Consider the following 23,558-nt stretch of genomic DNA (forward strand, 5'->3'; position numbering starts at 1 on the left):
TACTTATCCCCCAGAGTGGCCCCTGCACACTGTATTATGCGCCATAGTAGCCCCTGCACACAGTATTATGTCCCTCAGTGGCCCCTGCACATGGTATTATCCTCCATAGTGGCCCCTGCACATAGTATTATCCCCCATAGTGGCCCCTGCACTCAGTATTATCCCCAATAGTGGCCCCTGCACACAGTATTATGTCCCATAGTGGCCCCTGCACACAGTGTTATCCCCCATAGTGGCCCCTGCACACAGTATTATGTCCCATGGTGTCCCCTGCACACAGTATTAAGTCCCTCAGTGGCCCCTGCACATGGTATTATCCCCCATAGTGGCCCCTGCACATAGTATTATCCCCCATAGTGGCCCCTGCACACAGTATTATCCCCAATAGTGGCCCTGCACACAGTATTATCTCCAATAGTGGCCCCTGCACACAGTATTATCCCCCATAGTGGCCCCTGCACACAGTATTATGTCCCATAGTGGCCCCTGCACACATTATTATGTCCCACAGTGGCCCCTGCACACAGTATTATGTCCCACAGTGGCCCCTACACACAGTATTATCCCCCATAGTGGCCCCTGCACATAGTATTATCCCCCATAGTGGCCCCTGCACACAGTATTATCCCCAATAGTGGCCCCTGCACACAGTATTATCCCCAATAGTGGCCCTTGCACACAGTATTATCCCCAATAGTGGCCCCTGCACACAATATTATCCCCAATAGTGGCCCCTGCACACAATATTATCCCCAATAGTGGCCCCTGCACACAGTATTATTCCCCATAGTGGCCCCTGCACACCGTATTATCCCCCATAGTGGCCCCTGCACACAGTATTTTCCCCCATAGTGGCCCCTGCACACAGAATTTTCCCCCATAGTGGACCCTGCACACTGTATTATGCCCCATAGTGGCCCCTGCAGACAGTATTATCCCCCATAGTGGCCCCTGCACACAGTATTATCCCACATAATGGCCCCTGCACACAGTATTATCCCCCATAGTGGCCCCTGCACACAGTATTATCCCCCATAGTGGCCCCTGCACACTGTATTATGCCCCATAGTGGCTCCTGCACACAGTATTATTCCCCATAGTGGTTCCTGCACACAGTATTATTCCCCATAGTGGCTCCTGCACACAGTATTATCCCCCATAGTGGCCCCTGCACACAGTATTATCCCCCATAGTGGCCCCTGTACACAGTATTATCCCCAATAGTGGCCCCTGCACACTGTATTATGCCCCATAGTGGCTCCTGCACACAGTATTATCCCCAATAGTGGCCCCTGCACACAGTATTATCCCCAATAGTGGCCCCTGCACACAATATTATCCCCAATAGTGGCCCCTGCACACAGTATTATTCCCCATAGTGGCCCCTGTACACGGTATTATCCCCAATAGTGGCCCCTGCACACTGTATTATCCCCCATAGTGGCCCCTGCACACAGTATTATCTCCCATACTGGCCCCTGCACACAGTATTATCCCCAATAGTGGCCCCTGCACACAATATTATCCCCAATAGTGGCCCCTGCACACAGTATTATTCCCCATAGTGGCCCCTGTACACGGTATTATCCCCAATAGTGGCCCCTGCACACTGTATTATCCCCCATAGTGGCCCCTGCACACAGTATTATCTCCCATAGTGGCCCCTGCACACTGTATTATGCCCCATAGTGGCTCCTGCACACAGTATTATTCCCCATAGTGGCTCCTGCACACAGTATTATCCCCCATAGTGGCCCCTGCACACAGTATTATCCCCCATAGTGGCCCCTGTACACAGTATTATCCCCAATAGTGGCCCCTGCACACTGTATTATGCCCCATAGTGGCTCCTGCACACAGTATTATTCCCCATAGTGGCCCCTGCACACAGTATTATCCCCCATAGTGGCCCCTGCACACAGTATTATCCCCCATAGTGGTCCCTGCACACTGTATTATGCCCCATAGTGGCTCCAGCACACAGTATTATTCCCCATAGTGGCCCCTGCACACAGTATTATCCCCCCATAGTGGCCCCTGTAGACTGTATTATCCCCCATAGTGGCCCCTGCACACAGTATTATCCCCCATAGTGGCCCCTGGCATAACATACATTTACACACATACATTCATACACAAAGACACCAATCTACATATATACAGGACTCACACAGTATATCAGACACTTTACACAAATATACACACATTAAATATACATATTTTACCGAAAAAATGTACTTACATTTAGCTGTGTCCTGTTTGTCCTGTCTGGCAATGGAGAGAGCTTTTCATGTACAGCAGCCGGCAGACTTCCCCCTGCACACTCCGATCTGTGTGGGGGAGGGGCAGCACAGCTCCTGCTACATGACAGCAGTGTGCAGGGAGCAGACACACTCGCAGTGATTGGTACAGGGGCCCATTTTGGCATGGTCAGGATCCCGATCGGGCCCCTGAAGATCCCGATCGGGCCCCTGACAAGTGCATTTAGATAAAACTAATAGTCAGGCTCGGGGGCCCACCGGGGGATTCCCCAATTCCCCGGCAGGCCAGTCCGACCCTGTACAGGTGACTATAGGAGGATTATAATGTGTGTGGGCACATGAAAAAATGAATGGGAATGAACGGAGTCAACATAAAGGTGGGTGGAGCTAAGTTTGCCACGGCACGCACGCACGCCACATATTTTGTCCCTCTTTCAGGTTTTCAAAAGTTGGGAGGTATGCTGTGACATCACAATGGGTGTAGAATGTGTAAAGTTCTCAGTGTCGGCCATCTTGTGTCACTAGAGCTTGACAGCTTGAAGAAGACAGACGATCAGGTAAGTAGCTCTTCACTTAGTGCTGACTCCTTCACACATTGTGTTGTTGGACAGAGGAGGGAGGATCAGAAATTTAGGATTGTTCCATCAACACTGCCAACATCTCAGCTAGACCTCTGCACAACATGATTCTTGCTGTGATTGTCCGGACAATTCTTTGCCAGACAGACAATTCTTTGGAATGTTCTTCAGCCTTATTCTATGAACATGAGCACACCCGGGGAATGGGTATTTACCCCTACAAAATATGAATAACACATATGATAAAAATATTACAGCCCTCAAAACCGCACATACAAAAAAAAACTAAAATGTGTCTGGTCTTGGACCAGAAATTGGCCCAGTACTGAAGTGGTTAATAGCCCCCTGCATATTACTACTGCCACCCAAGTGCTGGTGTGAGTACTGCAACTCCGACCCATTCACTTGAGAGCAACAATAATGCAGAGAACATGTGTAAGGGTCTTCACGTAGACTATAAACAAAGCGGGTACCCAGGGAAACCCACATACCCAATAGACTATAACGGGGGTCTGTTGGGTTTCGGCCTGAAAAGGGCAGAAAATGCGGAGAGAAAAGCTCTGATTGCAGCGTTTTTTTTTTCTCCGCATTTTTAAGCATGTTCATGGACGGAAACCCCGAACAGAGTTCCAGCGCTAGTGTGAACCTAGCCTTAGTTATAAAGCATGGAGAATTGAGCAGATGTTACAATGTAAAATGAATAGACGAATTGGTGTTTCACATTTCACTCCTCATAAAGAGTTAATACCAGGGAATGAGTTAGTAACATGTATATTATACTGCAATAAGCAAGACCTCATACAGCAATGTCTATAGAGATAGGCCTTAGTGCTAAAACACTGGTTGGTACTTAAGGGGTTAAATCCTCAGGCTGCATGAGTCACCATGGTAACTGCAGCCACAGCCAATAGGATTGCAGGACAGGAATTTGAAAATTCAGTTGTCTGCAGTCAGTTAGTAGATGAGAGAAGACGGACGTGCACATGCCCACTCTGCAGCCGGGAGGACTCTGGTAAGTGACCGGGATCTGATCCTTATACTGAAGATCTTAAGACATGACCGATCATTACACAGACTGTATTACAGGTAACACTAGGGGGCGACTGTTACTAACTGACCAGTATTAGTCTCTGTTCACATGAGCTTCTCTCCAGTAACGAACAGTGCCCCCCCCCCCCCCCGGCTGACACCGACGCCGAAGACCTCGACTGACCCCTCCTATGCATTCCTGCGCGCTCTATTATGCCCCATAGTGGCCCCCGCACCCAGTATTATGTCACTCAATGGCCCCTCCACACAGTATTATCCCCCATAGTGGTCCCTGCACACAGTATTATCCCCCATAGTGGCCCCTGCACACAGTATTATCCCCCATAGTGGCCCCTGCACACAGTATTATCCCCCATAGTGGCTCCTGCACACAGTATTATCCCCCATAGTGGCCCCTGCACACAGTATTATCCTCCATAGTGGCCCCTGCACATGGTATTATCCCCCATACTGGCCCCTGCATGCAGTAGTATCCCCCATAGTGGCCCCTGCACGCAGTATTATCCCCCATAGTGGCCCCTGCACACAGTATTATGTCCCATAGTGGCCCCTGCACACAGTATTATCCCCCATAGTGGCCCCTGCACACAGTATTATCCCCCATAGTGGCCCCTGCACACAGTATTATCCCCCATAGTGGCTCCTGCACACAGTATTATCCCCCATAGTGGCCCCTGCACACAGTATTATCCTCCATAGTGGCCCCTGCACATGGTATTATCCCCCGTACTGGCCCCTGCATGCAGTAGTATCCCCCATAGTGGCCCCTGCACGCAGTATTATCCCCCATAGTGGCCCCTGCACACAGTATTATCCCCCATAGTGGCCCCTGCACACAGTATTATCCTCCATAGTGGCCCCTGCACACAGTATTATCCCCCATAGTGGCCCCTACACATAGTATTATCCCCCATAGTGGCCCCTGCACACAGTATTATCCTCCATAGTGGCCCCTGCACACGGTATTATCCCCCATAGTGGCCCTGCACGCAGTATTATCCCCCATAGTGGCCCCTGCACGCAGTATTATCCCCCATAGTGGCCCCTGCACACAGTATTATCCCCCATAGTGGCCCCTGCACACAGTATTATCCCCATAGTGGTCCCTGCACACAGTATTATCCTCCATAGTGGCCCCTGCACTTGGTATTATCCCCCATAGTGGCCCCTGCACGCAGTATTATCCCCCATAGTAGCCCCTGCACACAGTATTATCCCCCATAGTGGCCCCTGCACACAGTATTATCCCCCATAGTGTCCCCTGCACACAGTATTATCCCCCATAATGAGGGGCCACTATGGGGGATAATACTGTGTGCAGGGGACACTATGGGGGTTAATACTGTGTGCAGGGGCCACTATGGGGGATAACACTATTATGTCCCACTGTGGACACCCATAAACAATTATTATACTCCGTCTCTCTATCATTTATATAACAAATAAAACACATTTCCATTAATATTTCAGACATTTTTAATACGATTTCTTCCCCTGTCCAGTAACATGAGTTGTCATCAGTTATCTCCGCTCAGTCAGGTTTAGGATGTTATAGGGCAGGCAGAAGAGCGCAGTCAGCTCTGCTATACTACATAGGTATAACAGTGAGAGCCTGACGTCCTGATATTATATTTCTACCATTATAACCAATGACATCTGTCCTGCCTTCTATTTCCATCCATTAGGAACACAAGTCATAGTCTGTCTTCACTTAGTACATGTGGTAGGAAATGCTCTCAGCACATACACCAAATATGTCTATGGGGGACAGATAAAGCATGGCTGCCGTATACTTGTAGCCATTTTATAGACAGTAGGATTATTTCCGCTGTGCAGCCAGCAGGTACTATGTACACTGTGCAATACGGATTTTTACAATGGTGATGGGTGATATATGTACCTGTGAGACACCCAGTTACAAGGGTTAGAGACAGCCACTAGATGTTTATATTAGAAGTATTTCTAGACATGTGTGTCACACAAATGCCACAAACGCAATGTGAACAGAGCCTTACCACTAGTCGTATGGCGCACATTTATAGCTTTTCTCCCTGTATTTGAATGATCACTTCTATCATAGACTTTATTTGTAGCTGACTTACATGGTTTTATCTTTGCTACGCAGGACAAAGAACAAGAATTGCATCAGAAGAATCCAGGTAGTATATATGTAATATCTGTGTAAGTGGTGTCCAGTTTTGTATCAGGTATGTATATAAAAAGCATGTGAATGGTATGGTATGTATATTATATATTAATGCACACTTGAGGAATGACAACAGTGACACGTGGGGTACAACAACATCATGATGCTTGCATCTAAGCATCACGATATCGGTGTGACCCACTCAACCACTAAGGCCCAATCACAGGCCTCAGTGGTCCCCAGGGCTGCCGACATCATTTAGAAGGCCACAATAGGCCCGAACAGGATGCCTAGGGTCAACGATGATCGATGGAGAGGAGGAGTCGTCGATGGAGAGGAGGAGTCGTTGATGGAGAGGAGAAGAGGAGTCGTTGATGGAGAGGAGAAGAGAAGTCATTGATGGAATGGAGGAGTCACCACGATAGGCCCGAACAGGATGCCAAGGGTCGTCGATGGAGAGAGAAGAGGAGTTGTTGATGGAGAGGAGGAGTCATTGATGGAGAGGAGGGGGAGTCATCGATGGAGAGGAGGAGGAGGAGTCGTCGATGGAGAGGAGTAGAAGTACAGAAAGGAGAGGTAGGAGGTGAGGAGCAGTGGGCGGAGAAGAGTGGAAGAGTAGGAAAACAGGAGGGGTAGATGTAGAGGAGAAAAAGGTTACGAGGATAAGGGTTGAAGGGAAGGGCATTGAGGAGAAGGGATTGAGGGAAGGAGAGATAGAAATAGATAAGGAGTAGGAGAAGAAGATGTGTAGCTGGAAAAGAAGAAGCAGAGAGGAGAAGTTTTAGATGAAGAGGAGAGGAGGAGTCGTCAGAAGAGAGGAGGAGTCGTCAATGAAGAGGAGTGGGGAGGAGGAGTTGTCGATGGAGAGGAAGAGAGGAGAGGAGGAGTCGTTGATGGAGAGGACTGGTGAGAAGGAGTTGACGATAGAGAGGAGGAGAGGTCGTCGATGGAGAGGAGGAGTCGTCAATGGAGGAGAGGAGGAGTCATCGATGGATAGGAGGAGTCAATGGAGAGGAGAGGTTGTCGATGGATAGGAGAAAAGGAGTCGTCAATGGAGAGGAGAGGAGGAGTCATCGATGGAGTGGAGGAGAGCAGTCGTCAATGGAGTGGAGGAGTCGTCGATGGAGAGGAGAAGAGGAGAGGGGGAGTCGATGGAGAGGAAAGGTTGTCAACAGAGAGGAGGAGAGGAGTCGTCGTTGATGGAGAGGAGGAGAGGTCGTCGATGGAGAGGAGAAGTCGTCGATGGAGAGGAGAAGAGGAGTTGATGATGGAGAGGAGGAGGAGGAGTCGTCGATGGAGAGGAGGAGTCAATGGAGAGGAGAGGCTGTTGTTGGATAGGAGAAAAGGAGTCCTCAATGGAGAGGAGAGGAGGAGTCATCAATGGAGTGGAGGAGAGGAGTCGTCGATGGAGAGGAGAAGAGGAGTTGTTGATGGAGAGGAGGAGTCATTGATGGAGAGGAGGAGGAGGAGTCGTCGATGGAGAGGAGTTGAAATACAGAAAGGAGAGGTAGGAGGTGAGGAGCAGTGGGCGGAGAAGAGTGGAAGAGTAGGAAAACAGGAGGGGTAGATGTAGAGGAGAAAAAGGTTACGAGGATAAGGGTTGAAGGGAAGGGCATTGAGGAGAAGGGATTGAGGGAAAGAGAAATAGAAATAAATAAGGAGTAGGAGAAGAAGATGTGTAGCTGGAAAAGAAGAAGCGGAGAGGAGAAGTCTTCGATGGAGAGGAGGAGTGGAGAGTAGAGGTTGTCAATGAAGAGGAGTGGGGAGGAGGAGTTGTCGATGGAGAGGAAGAGAGGAGAGGAGGCGTCGTTGATGGAGAGGAGTGGTGAGAAGGAGTTGACGATAGAGAGGAGGAGAGGTCGTCGATGGAGAGGAGGAGTCGTCAATGGAGGAGAGGAGGAGTCATCGATGGATAGGAGGAGTCAATGGAGAGGAGAGGTTGTCGATGGATAGAAGAAAAGGAGTCATCAATGGAGAGGAGAGGAGGAGTCATCGATGGAGTGGAGGAGAGCAGTCGTCAATGGAGTGGAGGAGTCGTCGATGAAGAGGAGAAGAGGAGAGGGGGAGTCGATGGAGAGGAAAGGTTGTCAACAGAGAGGAGGAGAGGAGTCGTCGTTGATGGAGAGGAGGAGAGGTCATCGATGGAGAGGAGGAGTCGTCGATGGAGAGGAGAAGAGGAGTTGTTGATGGAGAGGAGGAGGAGGAGTCGTCGATGGAGAGGAGGAGTCAATGGAGAGTAGAGGCTGTTGATGGATAGGAGAAAAGGAGTCCTCAATGGAGAGGAGAGGAGGAGTCATCAATGGAGTGGAGGAGAGGAGTCGTCGATGGAGAGGAGAAGAGGAGTTGTTGATGGAGAGGAGGAGTCATTGATGGAGAGGAGGAGGAGGAGTCGTCGATGGAGAGGAGTTGAAATACAGAAAGGAGAGGTAGGAGGTGAGGAGCAGTGGGCGGAGAAGAGTGGAAGAGTAGGAAAACAGGAGGGGTAGATGTAGAGGAGAAAAAGGTTACGAGGATAAGGGTTGAAGGGAAGGGCATTGAGGAGAAGGGATTGAGGGAAAGAAATAGAAATAAATAAGGAGTAGGAGAAGAAGATGTGTAGCTGGAAAAGAAGAAGCGGAGAGGAGAAGTCTTCGATGGAGAGGAGGAGTGGAGAGTAGAGGTTGTCAATGAAGAGGAGTGGGGAGGAGGAGTTGTCGATGGAGAGGAAGAGAGGAGAGGAGGAGTCGTTGATGGAGAGGAGTGGTGAGAAGGAGTTGACGATAGAGAGGAGGAGAGGTCGTCGATGGAGAGGAGGAGTCGTCAATGGAGGAGAGGAGGAGTCATCGATGGATAGGAGGAGTCAATGGAGAGGAGAGGTTGTCGATGGATAGGAGAAAAGGAGTCATCAATGGAGAGGAGAGGAGGAGTCATCGATGGAGTGGAGGAGAGCAGTCGTCAATGGAGTGGAGGAGTCGTCGATGAAGAGGAGAAGAGGAGAGGGGGAGTCGATGGAGAGGAAAGGTTGTCAACAGAGAGGAGGAGAGGAGTCGTCGTTGATGGAGAGGAGGAGAGGTCATCGATGGAGAGGAGGAGTCGTCGATGGAGAGGAGAAGAGGAGTTGTTGATGGAGAGGAGGAGTCAATGGAGAGGAGAGGCTGTTGATGGATAGGAGAAAAGGAGTCCTCAATGGAGAGGAGAGGAGGAGTCATCAATGGAGTGGAGGAGAGGAGTCGTCGATGGAGAGGAGAAGAGGAGTTGTTGATGGAGAGGAGGAGTCATTGATGGAGAGGAGGAGGAGGAGTCGTCGATGGAGAGGAGTTGAAATACAGAAAGGAGAGGTAGGAGGTGAGGAGCAGTGGGCGGAGAAGAGTAGGAAAACAGGAGGGGTAGATGTAGAGGAGAAAAAGGTTACGAGGATAAGGGTTGAAGGGAAGGGCATTGAGGAGAAGGGATTGAGGGAAAGAGAGATAGAAATAGATAAGGAGTAGGAGAAGAAGATGTGTAGCTGGAAAAGAAGAAGCGGAGAGGAGAAGTCTTCGATGGAGAGGAGGAGTGGAGAGTAGAGGTTGTCGATGAAGAGGAGGGGAGGAGTCGTCAGAAGAGAGGAGGAGTCGTCAATGAAGAGGAGTGGGGAGGAGGAGTCGTCGATGGAGAGGAAGAGAGGAGAGGAGGAGTCGACCATGGAGAGGAGTGGAGAGAAGGAGTAGATGAAAGAGAGGAGGAGAGGTCGTCGATGGAGAGGAGGAGTCGTCAATGGAGAAGAGGAGGAGTCATTGATGGATAGGAGGAGTCAATGGAGAGGAGAGGTTGTTGATGGATAGGAGAAAAGGAGTCGTCAATGGAGAGAAGAGGAGGAGTCATCGATGGAGTGGACGAGAGCAGTCATCAATGGAGTGGAGGAGTCGTCGATGGAGAGGAGAAGAGGAGAGGGGGAGTCGATGGAGAGGAAAGGTTGTCAACAGAGAGGAGGAGAGGAGTCGTCGTTGATGGAGAGGAGGAGTCGTCAATGGAGAGGAGAAGAGGAGTTGTTGATGGAGAGGAGGAGGAGGAGTCGTCGATGGAGAGGAGGAGTCAATGGAGAGGAGAGGCTGTTGATGGATAGGAGAAAAGGAGTCGTCAATGGAGAGAAGAGGAGGAGTCATTGATGGAGTGGACGAGAGCAGTCATCAATTGAGTGGAGGAGTCGTCGATGGAGAGGAGAAGAGGAGAGGGGGAGTCGATGGAGAGGAAAGGTTGTCAACAGAGAGGAGGAGAGGAGTCGTCGTTGATGGAGAGGAGGAGTCGTCAATGGAGAGGAGAAGAGGAGTTGTTGATGGAGAGGAGGAGGAGGAGTCGTCGATGGAGAGGAGGAGTCAATGGAGAGGAGAGGCTGTTGATGGATAGGAGAAAAGGATTCGTCACTGGAGAGGAGAGGAGGAGTCATCGATGGAGTGGAGGAGAGGAGTCGTCGTCAATGGAGTGGAGGAGTGGTCGATGGAGAAGAGGAGAGGGGGAGTCGGTGGAGAGGAAAGGTTGTCGACAGAGAGGAGGAGAGGAGTCGTCGTTGATGGAGAGGTCATCAATGGAGAGGAGGAGTCGTCGATGGAGAGGAGAAGAGGAGTTGTTGATGGAGAGGAGGAGTCATTGATGGAGAGGAGGAGGAGGAGTCGATGGAGAGGAGTTGAAGTACAGAAAAGAGAGGTAGGAGGTGAGGAGCAGTGGGCGGAGAAGAGTGGAAGAGTAGGAAAACAGGAGGGGTAGATGTAGAGGAGAAAATGGTTACGAGGATAAGGGTTGAAGGGAAGGGCATTGAGGAGAAGGGATTGAGGGAAAGAGATAGAAATAGATAAGGAGTAGGAGAAGAAGATGTGTAGCTGGAAAAGAAGAAGCGGAGAGGAGAAGTCTTCAATGGAGAGAAGGAGTGGAGAGTAGAGGTCGTCGATAAAGAGGAGCGGAAGAGTCGTCAGAAGAGAGGAGGAGTCGTCAATGAAGAGGAGTGGGGAGGAGGAGTCGTTGATGGAGAGGAAGAGAGGAGAGGAGGAGGAGTCGATGCAGAGGAGTGGCGAGAAGGAGTCGACGATAGAGAGGAGGAGAGGTCGTCGATGGGAGGAGGAGTCATCAATGGAGGAGAGGAGGAGTCATCGATGGAGAGGAGGAGTCAATGGAGAGGAGAGGCTGTTGATGGATAGGAGAAATGGAGTCGTCAGTGGAGAGGAGAGGAGGAGTCATCGATGGAGTGGAGGAGAAGAGTCGTCGTTGATGGAGAGGAGGAGAGGTCATCGATGGAGAGGAGGAGTCGTCGATGGAGAGGAGGAGAGGAGGAGTCATTGATGGAGAGGAGGAGGAGGAGTCGTTGTTGATGGAGAGGAGTAGAAGTACAGAAAGGAGAGGTAGGAGGTGAGGAGCAGTGGGCGGAGAAGAGTGGAAGAGTAGGAAAACAGGAGGGGTAGATGTAGAGGAGAAAAAGGTTACGAGGATAAGGGTTGAAGGGAAGGGCATTGAGGAGAAGGGATTGAGGGAAAGAGATAGAAATAGATAAGGAGTAGGAGAAGAAGATGTGTAGCTGGAAAAGAAGAAGCAGAGAGGAGAAGTCTTCGATGGAGAGGAGGAGTGGAGAGTAGAGGTCGTCGATGAAGAGGAGAGGGGACGTCGTTAAACAAGAGAAGTGGGGAGGAGGAGTCGTCGATGGATAGGAAGAGAGGAGAGGAGGAGTCATCGATGGAGAGGAGGAGTCAATGGAGAGGAGAGGTTGTCGATGGATAGGAGAAAAAGAGTCATCAATGGAGAGGAGAGGAGGAGTCATCGATGAAGTGGAGGAGAGGAGTCGTCGTCAATGGAGTGGAGGAGTCGTCGATAGAGAGGAGAAGAGTAGAGGGGGAGTCGATGGAGAGGAAAGGTTGTCGACAGAGAGGAGGAGAGCAGTCGTCGTTGATTGAGATTGAGAGGAGGAGAGGTCATCGATACAGAGGAGGAGTCGTCGATGGAGAGGAGGAAAGAAGAGAAGGAGTCGATGAATAGGAGGAGGAGAGAGGAAGAGTCGTCGATAAAGAGGAGAGGAAGAGGAGTCGATGGAGAGGAGGAGTTGTCGATGGAGAAGAAAGATTGTCGATGGTGAGGAGAAAACGATTCGTCAATGGAGAGGGAGAGAAGAGAGGAGGAGTCGTCGACGGAGAGGAGTGGAGAGAAGGAGTCGACGATAGAGGAGGAGAGGTCGCCGATGGAGAGGAGGAGTCATCAATGGAGGAGAGGAGGAGTCATCGATGGAGAGGAGGAGTCAATGGAGAGGAGAGGTTGTCGATGGATAGGAGAAAAGGAGTCGTCAATGGAGAGGAGAGGAGGAGTCATCGATGGAGTGGAGGAGAGGAGTCGTCAATGGAGTGGAAGAGTCGTCGATGGAGAGGAGAAGAGGAGAGGGGGAGTCAATAGAGAGGAAAGGTTGTCGACAGAGAGGAGTAGAGTCGTCATTGTTGATGGAGAGGAGGAGAGGTCGTCGATGGAGAGGAGGAAAGAGGAGGAGAGAGTTGATGAATAGGAGGAGGAGAGAGGAAGAGTTGTCGATAAAGAGGAGAGGAAGAGGAGTCGATGGAGAGGAGGAGTTGTCGATGCAGAAGAAAGATTTTCGATGGAGAGGAGAAAACAACTCGTCAATGGAGAGGAGGAGAGGAGGAATCGTCAAGGGAGAGGAGTCGATGGAGAGTAGAGGAGGAGTCGATGGAGAGGAAAGGTTGTCGATGGAGAGGAGGAGAGGAGAAAAGGAGTCAGCAATGGAGAGGAGGAGAGGAGTCGTCATCATTGGACATGCTTGACCCCATCAGCTGCTTTTGTGGCTTTATTAAGATGGGTTCCTACACTAACACTTTACATATAGGGCAGGAGATAAACTTCTTAAAGACTCACTGCTACAGTACAGTTTCTAAGAACTTGATTTCGGAGAGCTTTTCTATAGGGGGAGGGTCAGCATGGGTCAGTAAGTAAAGTCTTAGTGTAGGGACCCATCTGAATGAGGTCGCCTTGACGTGGCAGATGGGCTCGCACAATTGAACAAACTGTGCGCCAAGAACCTCACATTTAAGTTAGCAAATAGAATTTACAAAATTCACACAAGAAGGGGAAAGGTATGCTATGGACGTTCATTGCAATGCAATTGTGAATGTGACCTCTTCTAGTTGTGTAACTATGTAAAACTAGCATCAACAATCCAATACAAGTAATAACGTAGTGCTGTTAAATTCTGAACATTCATAGACTGATAAAAGAATTAAACACCAGTTCCACCTATTTCTAGTGTCAAGATCTGGGGTTGCTAGGTGATTGGCACAGACACAGACTCCAAGATGTCAGTCCAAAGTGTAGAGTTTTATTCACTCCAACAGTCAGTGGTACATGCAGCAGCAAAGTAAAGTATAAAATAAAAACCTGCTCATTTGGGCTCTAACTAAACAAAAGTTGGTTGCCTCACCTATAATAATAACCAGTTTGAATCGTCAGGAACCTCTTAGGTAGTAACAAGCTCGTAGTTAGTCTGCTAGGAGAGCATATAAACCTGCGGTCACACTAGCGTTCTGTGACCATTTGGTGACTCCATCCCTTATTCCACCTAAAATATGTGGAGGTTACAAGCAGGACTTCACTGTTTGCCAATTTTAGGGAGAAATGCATTGGACCACATTCTGATTTATAGAGTTTGCGAGTAACCACTTTTTAAGCGGATAGGGTTTTCTGTATTTCCACAAGTGGACCCAAAGAAGAAAACCCGAACGCTAGTGTGAACCTAGCGTAACAGTCAGCATTTAGGGTGTGCAATACAATATGAAGACAATATGTGAGATCAGCTCCTGCTTTAAAGCTCCGGCCCGGCTTGCGTGTGTAGGCGCGATGACGTCATCACATCGCGCCTACACATGCAAGCCGGGCCGGAGCTAAGCAGGAGCTGAGGTCAGAGCTCCTGCTTTAATCGCGTATGTGACTGGAGAGAGGAGCGTCGGGGGAACGATGGAAGGTGAGTGATAGAAGGTGAGTGTAATTGTTTGTTTTGTATTAAATATTAATGTGGAACATAATGAAGGGGGCCCATGAAACTGGGGGGGGAGCAAATGAAGGGGAGGGGGGGACGGCATGACACTGGGGAAGATGAAGGGGGTGGGGAGAGAACGGCATGAAACTAGGGACAGAGATGGCGGGGGCCCAATGAAACTGGGGGGCAAATGAAGGGGAGGGGGGAACGGCGTGACACTGGGAAAGATGAAGGGGGTGGGGAGAGAACGGCATGAAACTGGGGACAGAGGTGGAGGGGGCCCAATGAAACTGGGGACAAATGAAGGGGAGGGGGGAACGGCATGACACTGGGGCAGAGACGGGGGACATTAAACTGTGGGCAGATGAAGGGGGAGAACGTGATGAAACTGGGGACAGAGATGGAGGGGGGACATGAAACTGGGGGCAGAGGAAGGGTGTATATGAAACTGGGGGAGAGATGGAGGAGGGGCATATAATTTACAGGTGACTGTAGGAGGATTATACTGTGTGGGAGCACATGATAAATGAATGAGAATGGGTGGAATCAACATAAAAGTGGGTGGAGCCAAATTTGCCGCACATTTTACCCCTCTTTCTACTCTTTAAAAATTGGGAGGTATGGCGTTGGTGACGCCACACTCCTGCATGACGTCATTCGCTTCATCTGCGACGCACAGTGTCTCGACTCCCCCGCCTCCTTTACTAGGGGGCCCACTGAGGCTCTGTCGCCCAAGGGCCCATAAAAACCTGGAGCCGGCCCTGGGTCAGCATGTCCCGATTTCAACTGAATACACAGGCGTTTAAAGCAGGAGCTGTCACAGCTCAGCTCCTGTTTTAACGCTGAGCTCCGGCATTTGTAGTCGCGATGTGATGACGTCACATCGCGCCTACAATATGTGTATGAGGGAGAGAGCTGCGGGGGAACGAGGAAAGGTGAGCGCGTGTGTGTGTGTGTGTGAGAACAGCATGACACTGGGGCAGATGGAGGGGGAGAGAACAGCATGACACTGGGGCAGATGAAGGGGGGAGAACGGCATGACACTGGGGCAGATGAAGGGGGAGAAAACAGCATGACACTGGGGCAAATGAAGGGGGGGGAGAACGGCATGACCCTGGGGCAGATGAAGGGGGGAGAACGGCATGACACTGGGGCAAATGAAGGGGAAGAGAACAGCATGACACTGGGGCAGATGAAGGGGGGAGAACGGCATGACACTGGGGCAGATGGAGGGGGAGAACAGCATGACACTGGGGTGGATGGAGGGGGGAGAACAGCATGACACTGGGGCAGATGAAGGGGCGAGAACGGCATGACACTGGGGCAAATGAAGGGGGACAGAACGGCATGACACTGGGGCAAATGAAGGGGGGGAGAACGGCATGACACTGAGGCAGATGAAGGGGGGAGAATGGTATGATACTGGGGCAGATGAAGGGGGGGATGGCATGACACTGGGGCAGATGAAGGGGGGGAGAATGGCATGACATTGGGGCAGATGAAGGGGGAGAGAATGGCATGACATTGGGACAGATGAAGGGGGAGAACGGCATGACACTGGGGCAGAGACGGGGGGGGACATGAAACTGTGGGCAGATAAAGGGGTAGAATGGCATTAAACTAGTGACATAGAGGGGGGACATGAAACTAAGGGTAGATGAAGGGTGTATATGAAAATGGGGGAGAGATGGAGGGGGGACATATAATTTACGGGTGACTGTAGGAGGATTATACTGTGTGGAATCACATGAATAATGAATGAGAATGGGCGGAGTCAACATAAAAGTGGGCTGGGCCTAATTTGCTGCAGCACGCTGCACGTAGGGCCCCACCAAAGTCAATTGCCCAGGGCCCCGCAAACCCTGGATCCGCCACTGACTAGGCCCAGGTAGCCCACTACCTCATGGAGGTAGCCACCGTGTTGAGGTATTCGTGTACTGCACAGACCTCTATCCTAACAAGCATTAGATCAAGTAAAGGGGTTTTGCAGACCCCCGAGTATAATGATCGGCGGACCGGGAGAGGTAATAAACATAAAAAATACAGTTACTTACCTCTCCACGATCCTGCCAGGCCTCCTTCCTGATGTCCTCTCTGACGTCTCTGATGTCACATGAACCCGGCCTGCGTCCCAGGTCATGTGACATCTGACGTCATTTCAGAACAACGGCAGCGGAGAAGACAGCATAGGAGCTGGGGGACAGGTAAGAAACAGTAATTTTTTATGTTTTTATTCCCACCGGGTCTCCAATTATTATACTCTGGGGTCTGAAAAGACCCCAGAGTATAATAATCGTTTATGGGTGTCAACTATGGGATATAATAGTGTGTACAGGGGCCAGTAAGGGACAAAATACTGTGTGCAGGGGCCAGTAAGGGACATAATAGTGTGTGCAGGGACCAGTAAGGGACATAATAGTGTGTGCAGGGGCCACTATGGGGGATAATACTGTGTGCAGGGGCCACTAAGGGACATAATACTGAGTGCAGTGGCCACTATGGGGCATAATACTGTGTGCAGGGGCCACTAAGGGACATAATACTATGTGCAGGGGCCAGTAAGGGATATAATAGTGTGTGCAGGGGCCACTATGGGGGATAATACCGTGTACAGGGGCCAGTAAGGGACATAATACTGTGTGCAGGGGCCACTATGGGGCATAATACTGTGTGCAGGGGCCACTATGGGACATAATACTGTGTGCAGGGGCCAGTAAGGGACATAATACTGAGTGCAGGGGCCAGTAAGGGACATAATAGTGTGTGCAGGGGCCCGTAAGGGACATAATACTGTGTGCAGGGGCCACTATGGGGCATAATACTGTGTGCAGGGGCCACCAAGGGACATAATACTGTGTGCAGGGGCCACCAAGGGACATAATACTGTGTGCAGGGGCCACTATGGGGCATAATACTGTGTGCAGGGGCCACTAAGGGACATAATACTATGTGCAGGGGCCAGTAAGGGACATACTAGTGTGTGCAGGGGCCACTATAGGGGATAATACCGTGTGCAGGGGCCACTAAGGGACATAATACTGTGTGCAGGGGCCACTGAGGGACATAATACTATGTGCAGGGGCCAGTAAGGGACATAATAGTGTGTGCAGGGGCCACTATGGGGGATAATACCGTGTGCAGGGGCCACTAAGGGACATAATACTGTGTGCAGGGGGCACTATGGGGCATAATACTGTGTGCAGGGGCCACTAAGGGACATAATAGAGTGCGGAGGAAGGGGCTGGTCGAGGTCTTCGACATCGGTGTCAGTTGGAGGGGGCATGTCTAAAGTTCGCCACGGGGCCCCGCCATTCCTAGTTGTACGTGCATCCAAAATAAAAAATGCATTCATAATTACACGCATCCTCCAATCCATTTCTGCACTGAGACAGCCTTACCTCTCTGTATAGAAAGCGGCTGCAGCTATGACGTTACATCACCTGGACCACTACAGTCAGTCACTGCTCTAAGCTGAGATGGGTGATTGTTTACAACGGTCTAGTCAACGCCAAGCATCTCTGTACACAATCTGGATAGTGACGAGGGAAGGATGCAGGTACAGCTGGGTTCACATCAGCATTTCAACTATGTTCGGGGTTTCCATCCCCAAATCCGCTAGAAAAATGCGGAGAGAAAAGTCTACTAAGCCTTAGCTGAGCTTTTCTGGCTTATATGAAGGGGTGAATCCAGTATCGTTCACAGTTGTATCATCACAGCCTCAGAAATGATTTCCACATCACTAATTGTTCATTTTCTGTAAGTGGGTTATACTCAAAGGGTCATGGCTGCTAGATCCATGCTCATGCTACAGCAGTACCGAGTGCCCTATAACGTAAGGCCTTCATCTCCTCCATGGTCCCTACCATCATGTAGCTGCATCAGTCCCTATAGGAAACAAACCCATCATACAGTCAATAAATAGCTCCCTCGCTTTATAAAGTAATAGGAAATACAGACTATATAATGCACACCTCCCAACTTTGAAGAGTAGAAAGAGGGACAAAATGCGCACTGTGGCAAATTTAGCTCCGCCCATTCTCATTATAATATTATCATTCTTATTATAATTTTTCATGTGTCCTCACACAGTATAATCCTCCTACAGTCACCCTTAAATTATATGTCTCAGGGGCCACATGGTGGCTCAGTGGTTAGCTCTGTAGCCTTGCAGCGCTGGAGTCCTGGTGTTCAAATCCCGCCAAGGACGAAAAACCATCTGCAAGGAGTTTGTATGTTCTCCCCATGTTTGCATGGATTTCCGTCCCATATTCCAAAGACATACTGATGGGGGGGAAAAAAGTACATTGTGAGCTCTATGTGGGGCTCACAATCTACATAAAAAAATAAAAAAAATTGTATGTCCCCCCTCTATCTCTCCCACCGTTTCATATAACCTCTTCATCTGCCCCCAGTTTCATATCCCCCATCTCTGCCCACAGTCTCATGCCGTTCTCCCCCCTTCATCTGCCCAAGTGTCATGCCGTTCTCCCCCCCCCTTCGTCTGCCCTAGTGTCATGCAATCCCCCGCCTTCATCTGCCCACAGTTTCATGGGCCCCCTTCTTTATGTTCCACAAAACACTTATACTCACCTTCCAACGCTCCCCTACAGCTCTCTGCGCAGTCTCACTCGCATAGTTGTAGGCGCGATGTCACGTCATCACATCGCGCCTACACATGCAAGAGCCGGAGCGCAGCGTTAAAGCAGGAGCTGAGCTGTGACAGCTCCTGCTTTAATCGCCTGTGTATTCAGCTCATCGGTGTCCTCAACTCAGCGTTTCCGCAAATATAATTGACATGCTGCATTTTTCAAAAACGCAGCTTTTCCGCATTTTTTTTTCCGCAGTGTGGGGCTAGGATTAGACAAAATTGCATTCACTATGCTGGTACTGTAAAACGCAGCGTTTTTTTTCGCTGCGTTTCTACCAAGTGGGGCCTTAGCCTAAGGGAAGAAAATCTGCAGATAAAAACGCGATGGAAAAATGCTGCGGAAAAAACTTAATGAAATTGCTGCGTTTCACTATATGAGGCCTTATTAGTAGAGATGAGCGAACAGTGTTCTATCGAACTCATGTTCGATCGGATATTAGGCTGTTCGGCATGTTCGAATCGAATCGAACACCGCGTGGTAAAGTGCGCCATTACTCGATTCCCCTCCCACCTTCCCTGGCGCCTTTTTTGCTCCAATAACAGCGCAGGGTAGGTGGGACAGGAACTACGACACCGGTGACGTTGAGAAAAGTAGGCAAAACCCATTGGCTGCCGAAAACATGTGACCTCTAATTTAAAAGAACAGCGCCGCCCAGGTTCGCGTCATTCTGAGCTTGCAATTCACCGAGGACGGAGGTTTCCGTCCAGCTAGCTAGGGCTTAGATTCTGGGTAGGCAGGGACAGGCTAGGATAGGAAGGAGAAGACAACCAACAGCTCTTATAAGAGCTAAATTCCAGGGAGAAGCTTGTCAGTGTAACGTGGCACTGACGGGCTCAATCGCCGCAACCCAGCTTTCCCAGGATCCTGAATGGAATACACTGTCAGTGTATTCCCGTATACCCGATATATACCCCGATACCCGTTCCAACGGTGTGCCCCCCCCACCTTCACCCCAGAAATACCCTGCAAGTCCCCTAGCAATAGAATTGGGGCTATATACACCCACAATTTTTACTACTGGTATACAGTGCCATTGTCTGACTGGGAATTCAAAGAATATATTGGGAATACAAATACCCTCATTTCTTGCTACTGCCATATAGTGCCAGTGTCTGACTGGTAATTCAAAGAATATATTGGGGTTACGTGCACCCACAATTTTTACTACTGGTATACAGTGCCATTGTCTGACTGGGAATTCAAAGAATATATTGGGAATACAAATACCCTCATTTCTTGCTACTGCCATATAGTGCCAGTGTCTGACTGGGAATTCAAAGAATATATTGGGGTTACGTGCACCCACAATTTTTACTACTGGTATACAGTGCCATTGTCTGACTGGGAATTCAAAGAATATATTGGGAATACAAATACCCTCATTTCTTGCTACTGCCATATAGTGCCAGTGTCTGACTGGGAATTCAAAGAATATATTGGGGTTACGTGCACCCACAATTTTTACTACTGGTATACAGTGCCATTGTCTGACTGGGAATTCAAAGAATATATTGGGGTTATAAATACCCTCATTTCTTGCTACTGCCATATAGTGCCAGTGTCTGACTGGGAATTCAAAGAATATATTGGGGTTACGTGCACCCACAATTTTTACTACTGGTATACAGTGCCATTGTCTGACTGGGAATTCAAAGAATATATTGGGAATACAAATACCCTCATTTCTTGCTACTGCCATATAGTGCCATGTGTCTGACTGGGAATTCAAAGAATATATTGGGGTTACGTGCACCCACAATTTTTACTACTGGTATACAGTGCCATTGTCTGACTGGGAATTCAAAGAATATATTGGGAATACAAATACCCTCATTTCTTGCTACTGCCATATAGTGCCAGTGTCTGACTGGGAATTCAAAGAATATATTGGGGTTACGTGCACCCACAATTTTTACTACTGGTATACAGTGCCATTGTCTGACTGGGAATTCAAAGAATATATTGGGAATACAAATACCCTCATTTCTTGCTACTGCCATATAGTGCCAGTGTCTGACTGGGAATTCAAAGAATATATTGGGGTTACGTGCACCCACAATTTTTACTACTGGTATACAGTGCCATTTGTCTGACTGGGAATTCAAAGAATTTATTGGGAATACAAATACCCTCATTTCTTGCTACTGCCATATAGTGCCAGTGTCTGACTGGGAATTCAAAGAATATATTGGGGTTACGTGCACCCACAATTTTTACTACTGGTATACAGTGCCATTGTCTGACTGGGAATTCAAAGAATATATTGGGAATACAAATACCCTCATTTCTTGCTACTGCCATATAGTGCCAGTGTCTGACTGGGAATTCAAAGAATATATTGGGGTTACGTGCACCCCACAATTTTTACTACTGGTATACAGTGCCATTGTCTGACTGGGAATTCAAAGAATATATTGGGAATACAAATACCCTCATTTCTTGCTACTGCCATATAGTGCCAGTGTCTGACTGGGAATTCAAAGAATATATTGGGGTTACGTGCACCCACAATTTTTACTACTGGTATACAGTGCCATTGTCTGACTGGAATTCAAAGAATATATTGGGAATACAAATACCCTCATTTCTTGCTACTGCCATATAGTGCCAGTGTCTGACTGGGAATTCAAAGAATATATTGGGGTTACGTGCACCCACAATTTTTACTACTGGTATACAGTGCCATTTCCTGACTGGGAATTCAAAGAATACATTGGGAATACAAATACCCTCATTTCTTGCTACTTGCCATATAGTGCCAGTGTCTGACTGGGAATTCAAAGAATATATTGGGGTTACGTGCACCCACAATTTTTACTACTGGTATAACAGTGCCATTGTCTGACTGGGAATTCAAAGAATACATTGGGAATACAAATACCCTCATTTCTTGCTACTGCCATATAGTGCCAGTGTCTGACTGGGAATTCAAAGAATATATTGGGGTTACGTGCACCCACAATTTTTACTACTGGTATACAGTGCCATTGTCTGACTGGGAATTCAAAGAATATATTGGGAATACAAATACCCTCATTTCTTGCTACTGCCATATAGTGCCAGTGTCTGACTGGGAATTCAAAGAATATATTGGGGTTACGTGCACCCACAATTTTTACTACTGGTATACAGTGCCATTGTCTGACTGGGAATTCAAAGAATATATTGGGAATACAAATACCCTCATTTCTTGCTACTGCCATATAGTGCCAGTGTCTGACTGGGAATTCAAAGAATATATTGGGGTTACGTGCACCCACAATTTTTACTACTGGTATACAGTGCCATTGTCTGACTGGGAATTCAAAGAATATATTGGGAATACAAATACCCTCATTTCTTGCTACTGCCATATAGTGCCAGTGTCTGACTGGGAATTCAAAGAATATATTGGGGTTACGTGCACCCACAATTTTTACTACTGGTATACAGTGCCATTGTCTGACTGGGAATTCAAAGAATATATTGGGAATACAAATACCCTCATTTCTTGCTACTGCCATATAGTGGCCAGTGTCTGACTGGGAATTCAAAGAATATATTGGGGTTACGTGCACCCACAATTTTTACTACTGGTATACAGTGCCATTGTCTGACTGGGAATTCAAAGAATATATTGGGAATACAAATACCCTCATTTCTTGCTACTGCCATATAGTGCCAGTGTCTGACTGGGAATTTAAAGAATATATTGGGGTTACGTGCACCCACAATTTTTACTACTGGTATACCAGTGCCATTGTCTGACTGGGAATTCAAAGAATATATTGGGAATACAAATACCCTCATTTCTTGCTACTGCCATATAGTGCCAGTGTCTGACTGGGAATTCAAAGAATATATTGGGGTTACGTGCACCCACAATTTTTACTACTGGTATACAGTGCCATTGTCTGACTGGGAATTCAAAGAATATATTGGGAATACAAATACCCTCATTTCTTGCTACTGCCATATAGTGCCAGTGTCTGACTGGGAATTCAAAGAATATATTGGGGTTACGTGCACCCACAATTTTTACTACTGGTATACAGTGCCATTGTCTGACTGGGAATTCAAAGAATATATTGGGAATACAAATACCCTCATTTCTTGCTACTGCCATATAGTGCCAGTGTCTGACTGGGAATTCAAAGAATATATTGGGGTTACGTGCACCCCACAATTTTTACTACTGGTATACAGTGCCATTGTCTGACTGGGAATTCAAAGAATATATTGGGAATACAAATACCCTCATTTCTTGCTACTGCCATATAGTGCCAGTGTCTGACTGGGAATTCAAAGAATATATTGGGGTTACGTGCACCCACAATTTTTACTACTGGTATACAGTGCCATTGTCTGACTGGGAATTCAAAGAATATATTGGGAATACAAATACCCTCATTTCTTGCTACTGCCATATAGTGCCAGTGTCTGACTGGGAATTCAAAGAATATATTGGGGTTACGTGCACCCACAATTTTTACTACTGGTATACAGTGCCATTGTCTGACTGGGAATTCAAAGAATATATTGGGAATACAAATACCCCTCATTTCTTGCTACTGCCATATAGTGCCAGTGTCTGACTGGGAATTCAAAGAATATATTGGGGTTACGTGCACCCACAATTTTTACTACTGGTATACAGTGCCATTGTCTGACTGGGAATTCAAAGAATATATTGGAATACAAATACCCTCATTTCTTGCTACTGCCATATAGTGCCAGTGTCTGACTGGGAATTCAAAGAATATATTGGGGTTACGTGCACCCACAATTTTTACTACTGGTATACCAGTGCATTGTCTGACTGGGAATTCAAAGAATATATTGGGAATACAAATACCCTCATTTCTTGCTACTGCCATATAGGTGCCGAGTGTCTGACTGGGAATTCAAAGAATATATTGGGGA

General features: G+C 48.3%; 1 long non-coding RNA gene across 1 annotated transcript in view; it reads left to right on the forward strand.

The window, feature by feature from the left end:
* The first annotated feature begins 4,822 nt into the window (after positions 1 to 4,822).
* Positions 4,823 to 23,558, forward strand: part of LOC142200553 (uncharacterized) — a 221,536-nt gene continuing 202,800 nt past the window's right edge. Inside the window, exons 1-2 of the long non-coding RNA XR_012715461.1 lie at positions 4,823 to 4,851; positions 5,006 to 5,035. This is a non-coding gene — a long non-coding RNA (uncharacterized LOC142200553). The remainder of the gene's footprint in view (positions 4,852 to 5,005; positions 5,036 to 23,558) is intronic.

This window comes from Leptodactylus fuscus, chromosome 1, assembly GCF_031893055.1.
Source record: "Leptodactylus fuscus isolate aLepFus1 chromosome 1, aLepFus1.hap2, whole genome shotgun sequence".
In the NCBI taxonomy this organism is placed as follows: Eukaryota; Metazoa; Chordata; class Amphibia; order Anura; family Leptodactylidae; genus Leptodactylus; species Leptodactylus fuscus.